Source organism: Salvelinus fontinalis, chromosome 27, assembly GCF_029448725.1.
Source record: "Salvelinus fontinalis isolate EN_2023a chromosome 27, ASM2944872v1, whole genome shotgun sequence".
Classification (NCBI taxonomy): domain Eukaryota; kingdom Metazoa; phylum Chordata; class Actinopteri; order Salmoniformes; family Salmonidae; genus Salvelinus; species Salvelinus fontinalis.
The window spans coordinates 16,015,222-16,032,980 of record NC_074691.1 but is presented as its reverse complement, the minus strand read 5'-3'; the positions used below and the strand labels follow the sequence as shown (position 1 = coordinate 16,032,980).

At 46.5% G+C, this 17,759-nt stretch overlaps 1 pseudogene; it reads left to right on the top strand.

The window, feature by feature from the left end:
- The first annotated feature begins 7,510 nt into the window (after window positions 1–7,510).
- On the top strand, window positions 7,511–13,716 carry LOC129825645 (tripartite motif-containing protein 54-like; annotated as a pseudogene).
- Window positions 13,717–17,759: the final 4,043 nt, after the last annotated feature.

Genomic DNA, 17,759 nt, shown 5'->3' with positions numbered 1-17,759 from the left:
AGCCCCAGCAATGACCCTCCCCTCCCAGCCCCGTCTACCCGCTGGAGCCCTCCCCTTAGGTGGGCACGGCCCCCCGAGGGCCCCACCCTGGAGCAGCCAGCCAGGCCAGCCGTTACCACAGCCAGGACTCACCAGTGCCAGTCAACCCCCCCATACTGTGGCAAAGGTCCAACCAAATGGACATGAGCGGCACGCTGCCAAGAGACCAGGACTCCTTATGACTTGATATGTCTATCTACCAAACTGAGGATTAGAACAAACTCTCTCCTATCACTCCAATGTGTCCCTCTGTTTCAATCCTCCCTCGTCTAACCCCTCTCCCCCGCTCTCTTTCTCCCTCTTGGACTCTCGTCTCTGTCAGAGCTCTGGGATTGGAGACTCTTTTCATGTTCAGTCTGAGTTTTGGGTTTTAAATAGCCTGACTCAAACCTTCGACCTCCCAGAGACTAAAGCATGGATCAGAGGATGTGCATGTGTTAAGTTTGATCTGCATGCCCCTACTGTACAACACTGGCACATACATACCCCTCTACTACAGCCACCACTACCATCTTACCCCTGTCAGTGATACCCCCAGCTCCAGCCAGGTGCACTTACAGAATGCTGCACAACCAAGGGTCTCCACCTCCACCTGAATGAGACCCAAAAGTGGGGCCAACATTCGAGAACAGTGAAAATGTGCTGTGGGAAAATTCTGCATTTAACAGAAAAATGTGTTGGCTGCTTTATTTAATTGCTAATTGATGTCACAGTTATGTTAGTTAGACCAAAGCCAAACTACATGCTACTAACTCCATGCGTTCAGTAGTCACCAGTTTCTCCTCATGCCACTAGAGCCAACCTGAGAGGATTGCCCCTTTTTGAGGTGTATGCATGTGGGTCGTCTATGCACTTTTGCAACCTGTGAATTGGGTAAATGGTCATTTCTGATGGACTGTCAGCTATCGTATGGGTCCAGCCAACCAGCACTGCTTACTGAAACAGTCAGCACACTTCTCTCTGTATTCGATGGAACTGACAGATAGAAACAGCTAGCTGACTGCAACCCAATTATTATCAAACGTCTCCCATCTCAAATGGTGGTTTTGCTTTGCGTTCTCATAGTCTGTTGTGACATGGAGATACAGGTGGTATGTACTGTAGGGATCTGTGTTTGACCCAGCCACTAAGTGCACTCTATGCCACATTCTAGAGGGACAATTATGTTCTCTGTACTGCCTACAGAGAGATCCCATCACCAATGATTTTGAGACTTTTCAGATGTTGATTTGACTTTGATGAAATAACACACCAGGGTGTTTTCCATGGGGTTTTGGTGGACTGAGGCATGTTGAGTATTTTATGGGCTAAAGATGCACATGTCTACTATTTACAACTAGGCATTAGTTCTCCCGTTCACTCCTTTCTACAGTACGGGCTCTGTGATGAGATGATGCAGTGTCACACAGCAGGGTTAGGGTCTGTACAGATCACACAACCAGCCGTTTGTACTTTAGTACAGCTCTCTTTATGACCCTGGGGGTGCAGAGTCGGCGCTTTCTCAAATGTACTGTAATCAGAATAGTGAAAAAGTGAAGCGAATGGGTGCCACATTGTTATTGTGAGTCAGTCAGTCCCAGTGGGGGGGGTGTGTGTAGAGCATTGTACAAAGTCGTTTGGTTTGTTCATCTAGTGCTGTGGTCAGTCAGTCATCCCCTCCCAGTTTCTTTGTGGTTTGTCATTTGAAAAGGGCATTCTGTGTTTCCTAAAGAGGGGCTGGTACATGGTGTTAACCACCTTGTGTATTGGCTGAAGAACAACCCTAAAGTTAGACTAAACTAAAATCATGTCATCAAATGATGTCAAGCGTTTTGTAGCTTTGGATGTTTTTTTTCCTGAGTTTTCATAGAAATGATTTCAGTAGCTTCAATTTCTTACTGGAATTTATGCCACTTTTCTCCGCTTCATTTCACTAAGTTAATAGCCAAAACCCTCCTGATTTTTTTATTTTTTTATTTTTTTATTTTTTTTTGGTCATGTGTTTTCGAAAACCATAGTAAATCGGATGCATTTCAACATAAGTGCAGTATCTAGCCCCAGGGCTCAGAGAGGAGAAATACCTTTTATTTACTCTGGTGATCCTTATCTGCTGTAAATAATAATCACTATGTGTGTCACATGCAAATAACATTGTAATAAGGTTGTTTTGAGAACCTTTGTTGAATGGAAAATGTTTTAAGAATCAACCCCATATACATAGTGTACATTGTCTATTTTTTATTTATGTCAAACCAAAAGAGCTGTTTTAAAAAAAAAAAAATGTAAAATTAAAACAAGTTGACAATTGGGAAGAGACTAGACTAGCCAACATGGTCCTCCCAGGGGGCTGGGCAACTGGTTGACAGAGGTAGGCAGGCTGTCCTAACTGGCTAGGCCACCATGGCGCTGTTCTACAGTAGCAGACAGACAGGTAGTGTGTATCTGTCTGCCCTGAGTGTAGGGGGCAATGACGTCTCCATCTCATCTCTCTCTTATAGGACACAGGGTAATATGAGGACTCTGCCACTGAAATGATTGATTGTAGTTTTGTCAATGTTTCCATTGTCATTCATTCTTCATCATGTCTCATGGACAAATGATCTGTAAATGTGTATTTATATAATGAAATCAAAATTAAAAGGGGGATTTGTACAATGTCTTCTGTGTGCGTCATTGTGTAGTTATTGTGGAATAACTACAGTTATTGTGGAATCCTCAACACTGAGAATGGTTGGGATTTTATTAGGATTTTTACATTTACATTTAAGTCATTTAGCAGACGCTCTTATCCAGAGCGACTTACAAGTACATACATTCATACTTTTTTTCCCCCATTAGCTGTTGTGAAAGCAGCAGCTACTCTTCCTGGAGTGTTTTTATTTATATATGCACACATATTACCAGTCAAAAGTTTGGACACACCTACTCAAGGGTTTTATATCATTTTACTATTTTCTACATTGTAGAATAATAGTGAAGACAAACTATGAAATAACACACATGGAATCATGTAGTAACCCAAAAAGTGTTAAACAAAATACACTGCTCAAAAAAATAAAGGGAACACTTAAACAACACAATGTAACTCCAAGTCAATCACACTTCTGTGAAATCAAACTGTCCACTTAGGAAGCAACACTGATTGACAATAAATTTCACATGCTGTTGTGCAAATGGAATAGACAAAAGGTGGAAATTATAGGCAATTAGCAAGACACCCCCAATAAAGGAATGGTTCTGCAGGTGGTGACCACTTCTCAGTTCCTATGCTTCCTGGCTGATGTTTTGGTCACTTTTGAATGCTGGCGGTGCTTTCACTCTAGTGGTAGCATGAGACGGAGTCTACAACCCACACAAGTGGCTCAGGTAGTGCAGTTCATACAGGATGGCACATCAATGCGAGCTGTGGCAAAAAGGTTTGCTGTGTCTGTCAGCGCAGTGTCCAGAGCATGGAGGCGCTACCAGGAGACAGGCCAGTACATCAGGAGATGTGGAGGAGGCCGTAGGAGGGCAACAACCCAGCAGCAGGACCGCTACCTCCGCCTTTGTGCAAGGAGGTGCACTTCCAGAGCCCTGCAAAATGACCTCCAGCAGGCCACAAATGTGCATTTATTGTCAATCAGTGTTGCTTCCTAAGTGGACAGTTTGATTTCACAGAAGTGGGATTGACTTGGAGTTACATTGTGTTGTTTAAGTGTTCCCTTTATTTTTTTGAGCAGTGTATAAGGAGTGGCTCTCCACGAACCAAACAAAGTATGTCTGTTCACAGAAGAATGCTATCTTTTATTTCTGTTCTTTCAGACTAACAGAACACTGCAATCATTGGTGAACATAAAATTGGAGCAAATACCAGGAATAGCAACGTTTTCTGCTGTTACAATATTTGAAGACGTTATCCAAGAGTCTGACGACATTTCACGATGGCAACAAAGCATCAAGCTAAATTGTTTCCACTAGCCACATTAGTGAAACTAGCTACATATTTAGAGGGTGCCTGCCCGTAGGCTACTCCAGTAAAAGAAAGGCAACAGGGAGATAGAGTAAAGTACAGTAGGGTGTGTGTTCGGCTTACTCTGCACAAAGCCTCCATGTCCTACAAAAGTCCCCTTAAGCTTATTAGCAGCTTAGCATTACCTCAGCAATTACCTCATCTGTTTAGTAACCAGGAAGTGGAGGGTTAAGGGTCATGGACCACTTGTCAGAGGGTGTGTTTCAGATAAAGTCTTTCCGGGTCAGTTAATCAGCTGAGTCATTTTCTTATAGGCTCACATTCCAGCTTGGATCTTTTGAATAGTTTAGATATTTTATCCGTCACTGATAATTACGCTTAAAGTGTTGAAAGAAAAGATCTCAGAAATGTTCCATATGCACAAAATAGTAATTTCTCTCAAATTTTGTGCACACGTTTATTCACGTGCCTGTTAGTGAGCAATTCTCCTTTGCCAAGATAATCCATTCAAGAAGTTGATTAAACAGCATGATCATTGCACCTTGTGCTTTGGGACAATAACAGGCCACTCTAAAATGTGCAGTTTTGTCACACAGCACAATGCCACAGATGTCTCAAGTTTTGAGGGAGCGTGCAATTGGCATGTTGACTGCAGGAATGTCAACCAGCGCTCTTGCCAGAGAAGTGAATGTTAAGTTCTCTACCATAAGCCTCCTCCAACATTGTTTTAGAGAACTTGGTAATACGTCCAACCGGCCTCATAACCGCAGACCATATGTAACCAGGCCAGCCCAGGACCTCTACATCTGGCTTCGTCACCTGCAGGATGGTCTGAGACCAGCTACCCGGACAGCTGATGAAGCTGTGGGTTTGCACAACTGAAGGATTTCTGCACAAACTGTCAGAAACCGTCTCGTGGACATTCATCTGCGTGGTCGTCGTCCTCACCAGGTTCTTGATGTCAACATTGTGAACAGAGTGCCCCATGGTGGTGGTGGGGTTATGGTATGGGCAGACATAATCTATGCACAACGAACACAACTGCATTTTATCATTGCCAATTTGCACAGTGATACCGTGACGAGATTCTGAGGCCCATTGTCATGCCATTCATCCACCGCCATCACCTCATGTTTCAGCATGATAATGCACAGCCATATGTCGCAAGGATCATAAGAACTGTGTATGTTAAGAACTGCAAAGCTGCTGGGGTTTTCACGCTCAACAGTTTCCTGTGTGTTTCAAGAATGGTCCACCATCCAAAGGACATCCAGCCAACTTGATACAACTGTGGGAAGCAATGGAGTCAACATGGGTCAGCAGCCCTGTGGAACGCTTTCGACACCTTGTAGAGTCCATGCCCCGATGAATTGAGGCTCCTCTGAGGGCAAAAGCGGTGCAACTCAATATTAGGAAGGTGCACCTAACTTTTTTTTACACTCAGTGTATGTCTTTGGTCCTGTTGAACCCTTCAGTTGACTGTTCGAACTGAAGGAGCCATTCTGATACGAGAGACTCCAACAGCTGCCTCAGTCCTTAGGATACAGGATGCAACAAGGTCTGCCTCTCAGGCCGAGGCCATTAATGAAAAGCAGAGGAGGCTGGTGGGAGGAGCTATAGGAGGACAGGCTCATTGTAATGGCTGGAATGGAATAAATGGAACGATATCACAACAAACATATGGAAACCACGTATTTGACTCAGTTCCATTGATTCCATTCCAGCCATTACAATGAGCACGTCCTCCTATAGCTCCTCCCACCAGCCTCCTCTGGTGAAAAGTGGTCTACTCGTCACAGACCAAGACGAGTGTACCAAGATGGTGGTTCCGCTGCCCGTCGTGTCGTCACGAAGTGGTGTTGGACCGTCATGGTGTGTGAGCGAGCGAGCGAGGGGTACGTGACTGCCTTCTGCAAGCATCCACCTGAACCAGAATTCTCACCAAATGTCAACATCATCCATACAACGTGCCTTCACACTTCTGCTGACCTCTGTTGACTTGGCATGTCAACAGTAGCCATGTCAACAGTAGCCATGTCAACAGTAGCCATGTCAACAGTAGCCATGAGCACAAGGGGTGTGTAACGTGAACTCAGTCATGAAATATTGCTTCCAAAATATTCACCGTTCATGCAACAGACCTAGGGATCTGTTTTTATTCTAATGGTGTCACTAGAGCTTCTGTGTGTGTTCATAAGCTGCGTCATGTCAACATACCAGGAATATGGAAAGCTCAGTCCCTGGCAGTGTCCTCAATGTTGGTGTTATAACAAGCACACTTTATCCCTGCCTCGATGGAGTGGTAAACATGAGAACCATGTGTCCTCTTGTGGCATTGACACAGCTACAGACTTGTGTATCTGTATCTGGGGGTTAAGTACCATAGATTTTATATTTGGGAAGTGTTGCAATTACTGTAGGTGCATTGTATTACCATTCTAGGATTAGGATTAGGGTTAGCACTTATATCCTCCTTTCTGTCTTAATCCTACCACTCTTTGGACCCGCAAGGTGCTGGATCTTGGCTCAGTTTGGCTTTCTCTTTGACCCAAGGCTCAATTTAGCCACTGATGTGGTTCGCAAGAGGGAGTGAGAATCTGCACCTACTATTGCAGTAATGTCTGTTTTATATATATATTTTTTTAATTAACAGAAAATAGAAGACAAAACATTCAGGAAAGTTTCCCCTTTTTAGCCCCCCACCCCCTCAACCCCCCGTATTTCAATACACATTTGCAACTGATTGTGCCTTCAAACACATAAAAAAGTCGTTAAATTACATAATAAAAAAAAGATTAAAAAATGTATATACCACGAAGTTACTTCAATGCCGTAAAACATACTATAGCCTAACATTTCCAGGTGATTAGGTGATCCTATAGAAGTAACCTCAATGACTGGGGGTGAGGTAAAGAATCTGGAGGAAGTGTATGGAGCTGTTCGAAATAGTATACCATCGGGCAGTAATGTCTGTTTACCAGTAGAGAGCAGTACTGTAATCTGTTACTACTGGCTGTTGTAAAAGCGCATTACGGCCATATTTAAAAGCCGTTGGTCCTTTTGGCTGTGAACAAACTATGTTGTTTATTATATCATTTATATCCATCGCTGAATGTATAGTACGTGGCATATTTTTGTTCTCACCATCTCTGAGGACACATTCTCACTTTGTATACATGGCCAATGGGTGGCAGTCTTTTCCAATATTTTGTTTAATTTAGAACGCTGTACATTATCACAGCTTTTTCATACCTTGTCACTTGACACCAAGGAAAGTACTTTTGGTCTGTAACACAGATTTGAGTTATATGAACAATCTATCTAGTTACACTCCAAATTATATTCCACAATAACTTTTATCGACTTTGTAAATTGGCTTGCAGTTATTTGATGTTATAACACCTTAACCCAGCAGAGCAAGGGAGAGAAAGGAAACATTACCAAAGCTAGTGTATCATCAGCTGTTCCAGTGACTGTGAAACAAAGCGTGGGGAGAGTGGACTTCTCCCCTGGAGAATGGTGGTCAATAGCTGTAAATTACATATGAGGTAAACTGTTGGTGAAATCCCCTAACTCCATGTAAGTGTTGTTCCCATAAGGGTATTTCCTCTGTCAAGGACAGAAGTGAGGAGTCTCATAAGACAGAGGCAGTTGTGTGTGTGTGTGTGTGTGTGTGTGTGTGTGTGTGTGTGTGTGTGTGTGTGTGTGTGTGTGTGTGTGTGTGTGTGTGTGTGTGTGTGTGTGTGTGTGTGTGTGTGTGTGTGTGTGTGTGTGTGTGTGTGTGTGTGTGTGTGTGAGATTGAATGTCTCTATAAGAGGTCGTTCCTTTACTTCTGTGTCCCTGCAGGCCCCTGAACCCCACCAAGGTGGAGCAGCTGATGTGTGAGGAGCATGATGAGGAGAAAATCAACATCTACTGCTGAGCTGTGAGACGCCCACCTGCTCTATGTGCAGTGTTTGGCCAGCACAATGACTGTGAGGTGGCCCCCTTGCAGAATGTCTACAAGAGACAGAAGGTAAGGAAGCATCCTGAATCAGGTTGTGATCTCACTCAATATCTCTATAGGCTGTCTGTCTTCCTGTCTGGTAGTCTGTCTGCCCGCCTGTCTGTTAGATCGTCCTTACTCTTGCAATGAAAAGTAATTATCCAATATAACAGCTTACTTACTTTGTCACTCTCTATTCATCATGTCCCCCAGAGAGAGATTTGAATGTTATTTAAAGTGTAGAGCCAGTGTGTGTATGTGATCTGCCTGTGTGTGTGTGTGTGTGGTTTGTCTGTGAGTGCTGAGTGAAGTGACAGCAGACAGATGTATTGAGTTGGAGCTGCCCTGCGGGGGTTCTCACACTGTGAGGGCCGGGTTTCATCTCACCTTACACGCACGCACACACACACACACACACACACACTCACACAGCCTGGTGGCACGACAACAGCTAATGTTGTATATCACACCTCTGAGTCTTGTGCAGCATTCGTGTCTGTCTGTCCTTCATGTGCACCCACTCACACACACACACACACACACACACACACACACACACACACACACACACACACACACACACACACACACACACACACACACACACACACACACACACACACACACACACAGTGGTGCTCTGGCCTGCTGCCATTAGTACTTACTTCTAATTTCCGCTCCCTCTAACTCATTCACTATAAACTTGTCATCTCACTCCCCTCTCTCTTAAATCTCCTCCCCCTCTGGCCATGCTGTGTACTGTGGGCCCAAGCAGAGAGGGACATGCCTGACCATTAGCTCCCATAGTTCTCCCTGGCTCTCTGTCTGTCTGTCTGTCTGTCTGTCTGTCTCTCTCTCTCTCTCTCTCTCTCTCTCTCTCTCTCTCTCTCTCTCTCTCTCTCTCTCTCTCTCTCTCTCTCTCTCATCCATCCACAGCAGTGGGACTTGAGTCATTCTCCTCTGAGCTCAAGTCACAGGCTCAGCTCCTCCGTCGCTGCTGGCTGCCCGCTAACTAGCTCTCCTCTCCAGCATCCAGGTGAACAGTGACTAATATCAAAGTGAGAGTCCCACCATACCAGCATGGTAGGACTCAACTCAAGGTCACTTGTTAAGGATGGACAATGTGTCTGGCTATTAAGTAAAACTAAAGGGGAACGCCACCCACACAAACATGACACATAGGGTTTACATATGTACTATATCTACTTACATAAGCTAAAACAGTACGAATGGACCATAGCGACAGACATGTTATTGAGCAGATGGCTTTGGTGCCATTTTTCTTTGCACTACGTTGCTCACTCACTCTGTAAATTACTCAACATTACAGATGCAGATGAGAAACATTTAGGATCAACTTCAGCTTCACCTGATTTTTCATGCATTGTTAAAAAACAACACTTTTTCACTCTATCATCACAATTGTGTGAACTACCACATTAGGTCAGGGTTTCCCAACCCTCTCCTCGGGCCCCCCCAGACGTTTCACATTTTAGTTTTAACCCTAAACTGGCACACCGGATTCAATTAGTCAACTAATCATCAAGCCTTTGACTAATTGAATCCAGTGTGCCAGTTTAGGGTTAAAACTAAAATGTGAAACGTCTGGGGGGGCCCGAGGAGAGGGTTGGGAAACCCTGACCTAATGTGTTAGTGCAGGGTTGGAACAAAAGCCTTCTTATCCTGTAGTAACAACCGTATCCAGGCCCTCCTCTCTAAGATGGAGGAGATATGCAGGACCATCCAGGTGAGAATGTCACCCACTACAACCATTCACACTTCTCACCTCAAAGTCACAATCACTCACTGTGGGGTCACAACACACATTACTCACATCACTGTGAAGAACCTGTTATATTGTAATAACTAGCATGAATAAGTAGTAATACATTATTTATTAACTATTTCTACACTGAACAAAAATATAAACGCAACATGTAAAGTGTTGGTCCATTGTTTCATGAGCTGAAATAAAAGATCACAGACATTTTCCATACGCACAAAAAGCTTATTTCTCTCAAATGTTGTGCACAAATTTGCTTACATCCCTGTTAGTGAGCATTTCTCCTTCGCTAAAATAATCCATTCACCTGACAGGTGTGGCATATCATGAAGCTGATTAAACGGCATGATCATTACACAGGTACACCTTGTGCTAGGGACAATAAAAGGCCACTCTAAAATGTGCAGTTTTGTCACACAACACAATGCCACAGTTTTGTGGGAGTGTGCAATTGGCATGCTGACTGCAGGAATGTCCACCAGAGAAATGTTCTGAAACAAAGCTGAAAATGTCTTAGTTCTTCCATGGCCTGCATGTCACCCATTGAGAATGTTTGGGATGCTCTGGATCGACTTGTATAACAGTGTGCTCCAGTTCCCGCCAATATCCAGACTTGCCTAGTTAAATAAAGGCTCAAATTTAAATGTATTTTTATTTTTATAAGAAATATCTTTGCACAGCCATTGAAGAGGTGTGGGACAACATTCCACAGGCCACAATCAACAGCCTGATCAACTCCATGTGAAGGAGATGATTCGCGTTGCATGAGGCAAATGGTGGTCACACCAGATCCTGACTGGTTTTCTGATCCACGCCCCTACCTTTTTTTAAGGTATCTGTGACCAACAGATGCATATCTGTATTCCCAGTCATGTGAAATCCATAGATTAGGGCCTAATGAATTCATTTCAATTGACTGATTTCTTTATATGAACTGTAACTCAGTAAAATCGTAGAAATTGTTGCACGTTGCGTTTATATTAAGCATTTCTAAAGGCTTATTCATGAAAAGTCATTATTATAAAGTGTTCAATGGGTGCCTGTGTGCAGGAGAACGGGCATCATCAGAAGCAGAGTCCGTATGATAAGTTTGACGGGCTGTATGCCATCCCTAAGGAGAGGAAGGAGGAGCTGGTGGGGAGGATCAGCCGCCAGCAGGATGACAAGCTGGACCGCGTCCGCTCCCTCATGCGTCGCCACGGAGACCACCTGGAGGGTGCGGGCAAGCTTGTGGGGACAGCCATCCAGTCCATGGAGGAACCACAGATGGCTGTGTTCCTACAGGTAGGCACTATGGATGGAACACTAGCTCTGGACCTGGGTGCACGGTCTGGCCTCAGTAACTGGACCTGGGTGCACGGTCTGGCCTCAGTAACTGGACCTGGGTGCACGGTCTGGCCTCAGTAACTGGACCTGGGTGTGTACCAGTATGTCGTTGAATGGAATGGAATGATGGTCATTCCAGCACAATTACCGGTATATGTTAACATGTAACTTCTTGAGCAGAAAATGTGCCTGTTTCAGCCCCTCGGAAACTGCACTAGGATCAGAGTTCCTGCAGGTGTTTCACTGTCTTATGATCAGTATCCCTACAGCTAGCATATGAGTCAGTGGGCCCTTAACAACTGTAATATGATCAGTTGTTTGATCAATGGCTCTGGGTCAGTTATGAGCTGGCCCCAATCCACATGAGACATGATAAGGCATAAAGTAATAACAGTGATGATGAGTCACAGACACCATAGAGACTGTAGTCCCCTGCTCTCACCCCTGACCTGAACCAATAACAGTCTACTTCACATCCTGTTCATGCTGGGACCAGGCTCATTGATATGCCCAAAGACCCAGTAAAGGATCCTTTCATCCTTTAAATCAGGTTGAGAGAAACCTTCACTATCGATGATCAATGGGGTGTCATGCAGTGCTTCACCGTATTGAGCAGGGGAGGAGTGATGAGCAGAAAGCCCAGCAGGGGAGCCTCATCGGCGAGGACGCTGCTTTTAAAAGCACCCCTAGAAACTCTGGTCCTGTGATTCTCTGATCACTCACACTGTAACCCTGTGGAGGTGATTGACACCTCTCTCCATCAATACACCAGAAGCATTCTCTGAGTTCCAGCCCCAGGGGCCAGCCATTGCTCAACTAGTGACAAACCTACACATAGGTCTACACACACACACCTCCCCTGCGGGGGACACCTGCCTCATCCTTTGACCGCTGGCCTACTGGCCATAAATATTGTCCTTGTAATAGAGCCAGGTGGGATGACATGCCCCTGCTGCAGACCACAGGTAGTTTAAACCCCAGCCAGGCGAGAGATAGATAGTGCCATTTATGCCATTCATCCGACACTCCTTTCCTCCACTCAGGTCCCTTGCTTAATAAAAAGCTACAGTTTGAGTGAAGGCTCGCAATTTAAGTGTCTCTTTATTCAACTCCTTCACGTCCACGCTTGCAAGCACTTTGTTTTGTCAACCAGTTTAGGGCTCTATTCACTCTGTAAACCTGAGTGATACAGATTCCACGATAGAAATGTAAAAGTAATTTCCGATTGAGCCGACATTTGCAGCGTTTACTGTGAATGCATTCTCCGCTATAGCGGAAACGTTGCCTTTAAATTTAAATTACGCTGTAAATCTGAACTTCCGCGATGCGGATTGAATAGGGCCCTAACTGTTAGCGCTAGCGTGAGTGGCAGGATGGTGGCAGGTGCACGTTTTATGAATGACTCAAACTGAGCGAGTGATTCAGAAGATCGAGAGAAGAGGAGGCTATAGAAATTAAATGAATTGTAAATGAATAAAAATTATATAAAACTCAAAAAACTTATTCTAGAGTATATATAGCACTAATTTACCTCAGAAATTGAAGTGCAGGAATTGAAACTAAACGCAATAGCCTATTGATCATTTATTTTCTCCACAGAGCATCAAGGATATATTTAAACAGAAAGTAAAATTCTTCTTTTCATCTGTTTAGTGTTCCATTCTGCTTCTTATGGGGTGTTTAGCTGGAAAGTCACAAATTACATTACATTCACTAACACAAGCACTAAAATAAACTAACACACCAATTGCAATGACTGTAAACTGAAAGTAACTGCATGGGAGATGTGTGTGGTTGGCAGTAATGCGTGATTGCTGGCTGCTGATAGCTAATGCATTATAATGAAGCTCTCCACTTGTAGAGTTATCGAGCAGACCCACCCAGCCTGCGTCACTGCCAGCCACAGGGGGACAGGGGACGCTGCCATCCATCGCTGTCCGTCATCTCCTATTTGTTTGTCTCTGAGCTGTGACCTCCCCACTGTGTCCTTGTCAGGATCTCTGCCACTGCCAAGGCGTCCAACATGGAGCGTCCAGAGCCGGGTTATGAGAGCATGGCCCATTTTGTTACCAACACAGAGGATGTGGCAGACATGCTAAGGACCATTGACTTCAACACAGGTAGGGCCTCAGGTAGCTGTACAATACAACCATATATGGAGAGTTTGGCCATTAAGGTTTCTCTATATTTGACTCTAGCCTCAGGGAAGTGACGTCAGCTCCAAACATTACCCTGAGGGGGCCAGGACCTGACGTCACTGGCAACAGCGGACGTAGACTATGGGAGATACCAGTAGTTGAAAAGGATCCCTCAGGTTAATATCAAAAGACAAACCAGCATATAGTATGCTACTCCTCTGCTTTATTCCTGTACCAACATTTACAACGTTTAGGCTACAAACCCAAACGCTTTTATATATAATTTCTTATGACATTAGTCTTAAATATTGCCATAAAGGCTGAAATCAAGTGTTTCATGTCCAGAATATGGATCACTTGTCTTGTTTACCTCACAGCAGACTCATTTCCAATGGAAAGACAATGCATTATTTTTCCTCTGTGATCAATCAATTCCATATTCCCCTAGCTACCTCCAAAGGTATAACGATCCTGCTTAAAACCAGGGAACCCTTCAGCCTCACAGCGTCACTGTAAAGGCAGTCAATGTTGTTCTCCTCCTCAAACGAGAAGGAGCATGGATAGGACCAAGATGCGGATTGAGGGAAATAAGCCATCTTTTAATGAAAAAACAGCAAACAAGACACTACAAACTACAAAACAACAAACGTGACTAACCTTCAACTGTCCTGTGAGGACACAGGAACAAACACCCACAAAACACCAGTGAAACCCTGGCTGCCTTTGTATGACTCTCAATTAGAGACAAACAATACACACCTGTCTCTAATTGAGAATCATACCAGGCCGAACACAAAACCCCACATAGAAATACAAACATAGACAAACCCACCCAACTCACGCCCTGACCAACTAAAATGAATACAAAACAAAGGAAAACAGGTCAGGAACGTGACAGAACCCCCCCCTTAAGGTGCGAACTCCGGGCGCACCAGCACAAAGTCTAGGGGAGGGTCTGGGTGGGCGTCTGTCCACGGTGGCGGCTCTGGCGGTGGACGAGGTCCCCACCCCACCATAATCAATCCCCGCTTCTTTATCCCCCTCCCAATGACCACCCTCCCACTAACCCCACCTAAATGAAGGGGCAGCACCGGGATAAGGGGCAGCACCGGGATAAGGGGCAGCACCGGGACAAGGGGCAGCACCGGGACAAGGGGCAGCACCGGGACAAGGGGCAACACCGGGATAAGGGGCAGCACCGGGACAAGGAGCAGCACCGGGACAAGGGGCAGCACCGGGACAAGGGGCAGCACCGGGACAAGGGGCAGCACCGGGACAAGGGGCAGCACCGGGACAAGGGGCAGCACCGGGACAAGGGGCAGCACCGGGATAAGGACCAGCACCGGGATAAGGGGCGGCAGGTCCTGGCTGAGGGACTCCGGCAGGTCCTGGCTGAGGGACTCCGGCAGGTCCGGGCTGAGGGACTCCGGCAGGTCCGGGCTGAGGGACTCCGGCAGGTCCGGGCTGAGTGGCAGCTCCGGACTGTAGGGCAGCTCCGGACTGTAGGGCAGCTCCGGACTGTAGGGCAGCTCCGGACTGTAGGGCAGCTCCGGACTGTAGGGCAGCTCCGGACTGGCGGGCGTCTCTGGCAGCTCCTGACTGGCGGGCGTCTCTGGCAGCTCCTGACTGGCGGGCGTCTCTGGCAGCTCCTGACTGGCGGGCGTCTCTGGCAGCTCCTGACTGGCGGGCGTCTCTGGCAGCTCCTGACTGGCGGGCGTCTCTGGCAGCTCCTGACTGGCGGGCGTCTCTGGCAGCTCCTGACTGGCGGGCGTCTCTGGCAGCTCCTGACTGGCGGGCGTCTCTGGCAGCTCCTGACTGGCGGGCGTCTCTGGCAGCTCCTGACTGGCGGGCGTCTCTGGCAGCTCCTGACTGACGGACGGCTCTGGCGGCTCCTGACTGACGGACGGCTCTACTGGCTCGGGACAGACGGGCGGCTCTAATGGCTCGTGGCAGACGGATGACTCAGATGACGCTGGGCAGACAGATGGCTCAGACGGCGCTGGGCAGACAGATGGCTCAGACGGCGCTGGGCAGACAGATGGCTCAGACGGAGCTGGGCAGACGGGCCGTTCAGGCACCGCTGGGCTGACGGCAGACTCTGGCCGGCTGAGACGCACTATAGGCCTGGTGCGTGGTACCGGAACTGGAGGTACCGGGCTGAGGGCACGCACCTCAGGGCGAGTGCGGGGAACAGGAACAGGGCACACTGGACTCTCGTGGCGCACTCTAGGCCTGGTGCGTGGTACCGGAACTGGAGGTACCGGGCTGAGGGCACGCACCTCAGGGCGAGTGCGGGGAGAAGGAACAGTGCGTCCAGGGCTCTGGAGACGCACAGGAGGCTTGGTGCGTGGTGCCGGAACTGGAGGCACCGGGCTGGAGACACGCACCATAGGGAGAGTACGTGGAAGAGGAACAGGGCTCTGGAGATGCACTGGAAGCCTGGTGCGTGGTGTAGGCACTGGTGGTACTGAGCTGGGGTGGGAAGGTGGCGCCGGATATACCGGACCGTGAAGGAGGACACGTGCTCTTGAGCACCGAGCCTCCCCAACCTTACCAGGTTGAATGGACCCCGTAGCCCTGCCAGTGCGGCGAGGTGGAATAGCCCGCACTGGGCTATGCAGGCGAACCGGGGACACCACCTGTAAGGCTGGTGCCATGTACGCCGGCCCGAGGAGACGTACTGGAGGCCAGATACGTTGGGCCGGCTTCATGGCACTCGGCTCGATGCCCAACCTAGCCCTCCTAGTGCGGCAAGGTGGAATAGCCCGCACTGGGCTAAGCACGCGTACTGGGGACACCGTGCGCTTTACCGCATAACACGGTGTCTGACCAGTACGACGCCCTCTTACTCCACGGCAAGCCCGGGGAGTTGGCTCAGGTATCCAACCCGGCTTCGCCTCACTCCCCTTTAGCCCCCCCCCAAGAAATTTTTGGGTGAGCCTCTCGGGCTTCCGTGCTAGCCGCGTACCCTCATACCTGCGCTCCTGGGCTGTGGCTGCCTTCTTCTCCTCCCGAGAGCGGCGATTCTCTCCCACCTTAGCCCAGGGTCCTTCTCCATTGAAAATTTGCTCCCAACTCCATTCCTCTTCTCTCCATTGCTTTAGTTCTTGTTCTCTCTCCTCAATCCGCTTGGTCCTGTTGTGGTGGGTGTTTCTGTAAAGGCAGTCAATGTTGTTCTCCTCCTCAAACGAGAAGGAGCATGGATAGGACCAAGATGCGGATTGAGGGAAATAAGCCATCTTTTAATGAAAAAACAGCAAACAAGACACTACAAACTACAAAACAACAAACGTGACTAACCTTCAACTGTCCTGTGAGGACACAGGAACAAACACCCACAAAACACCAGTGAAACCCTGGCTGCCTTTGTATGACTCTCAATTAGAGACAAACAATACACACCTGTCTCTAATTGAGAATCATACCAGGCCGAACACAAAACCCCACATAGAAATACAAACATAGACAAACCCACCCAACTCACGCCCTGACCAACTAAAATGAATACAAAACAAAGGAAAACAGGTCAGGAACGTGACAGTCACTGTAACATTCCAGAGATTAATGAACTGGAAGCACACATTTCATGAATGGCAGATAGTCCAGGGAGAGATGGGCGGGTTATTTACTGGCCTGTTGTTTATACATGATTATGGGTTCATCCAGAAACTCCCAAGTGAAGAGTTTGATGTAGCCTGTTGATTGGGATTTACCTTGTTCTACTGACTATGACAATTCTTGTGATTTTGGCTTAATATACAGTACTAGTCAAAAGTTTGGATACACATACTCATTCCAGAGTTTTTATTTATTTATTTTTACTATTTTCTACATTGTAGAACAATAGAGAAGACATCAAAACTATGAAATACACAAAAAAGTGTTAAACAAATCAAAGTATGTTTTATATTGGAGATTCTTCAAAGTAGCCACCCTTTGCCTTGATGATAGCTTTGCACTCTCGGCATTCTCTCAAACAGTTTCATGAGGTAGTCCCCTGGAATGCTTTTCAATTAACAGGTGTGCCTTGATAAAATTTAATTTGTGGAATTTCTTTCCTTAATGTGTTTGAGCCAATCAGTTGTAACAAGGTAGGGGTGGTATACAGAAGATAGCCCTATTTGGTAAAAAACCAAGTCCATATTATGGCAAGAACAGCTCAAATAAGCAAAGAGAAACGACAATCCATCATTACTTTAAGACATTAAGGTCAGTCAATACGGAACATTTCAAGAACTTTGAAAGTTTCTTTTAGTGCAGTCGCAAAAACCATCAAGTGCTATAATGAAACTGGCTCTCACGAGGACCGCCACGAGAAAGGAAGACTCAGACTTACCTCTGCTGCAGAAGATACGTTCATTAGAGTTACCAGTCTCATAAATTGCAGCCCAAATAAATGCTTCGCAGAGTTCAATTAACAGACACATCTCAACATCAACTTTTCAAAAGAGACTGTGTGGATCAGGCCTTCATGGTCAAATTGCTGCAAAGAAACCACTACTAAAGGACACCAATAATAAGAAAATACTTGCTTGGGTGCCAAGAAACACGAGTAATGG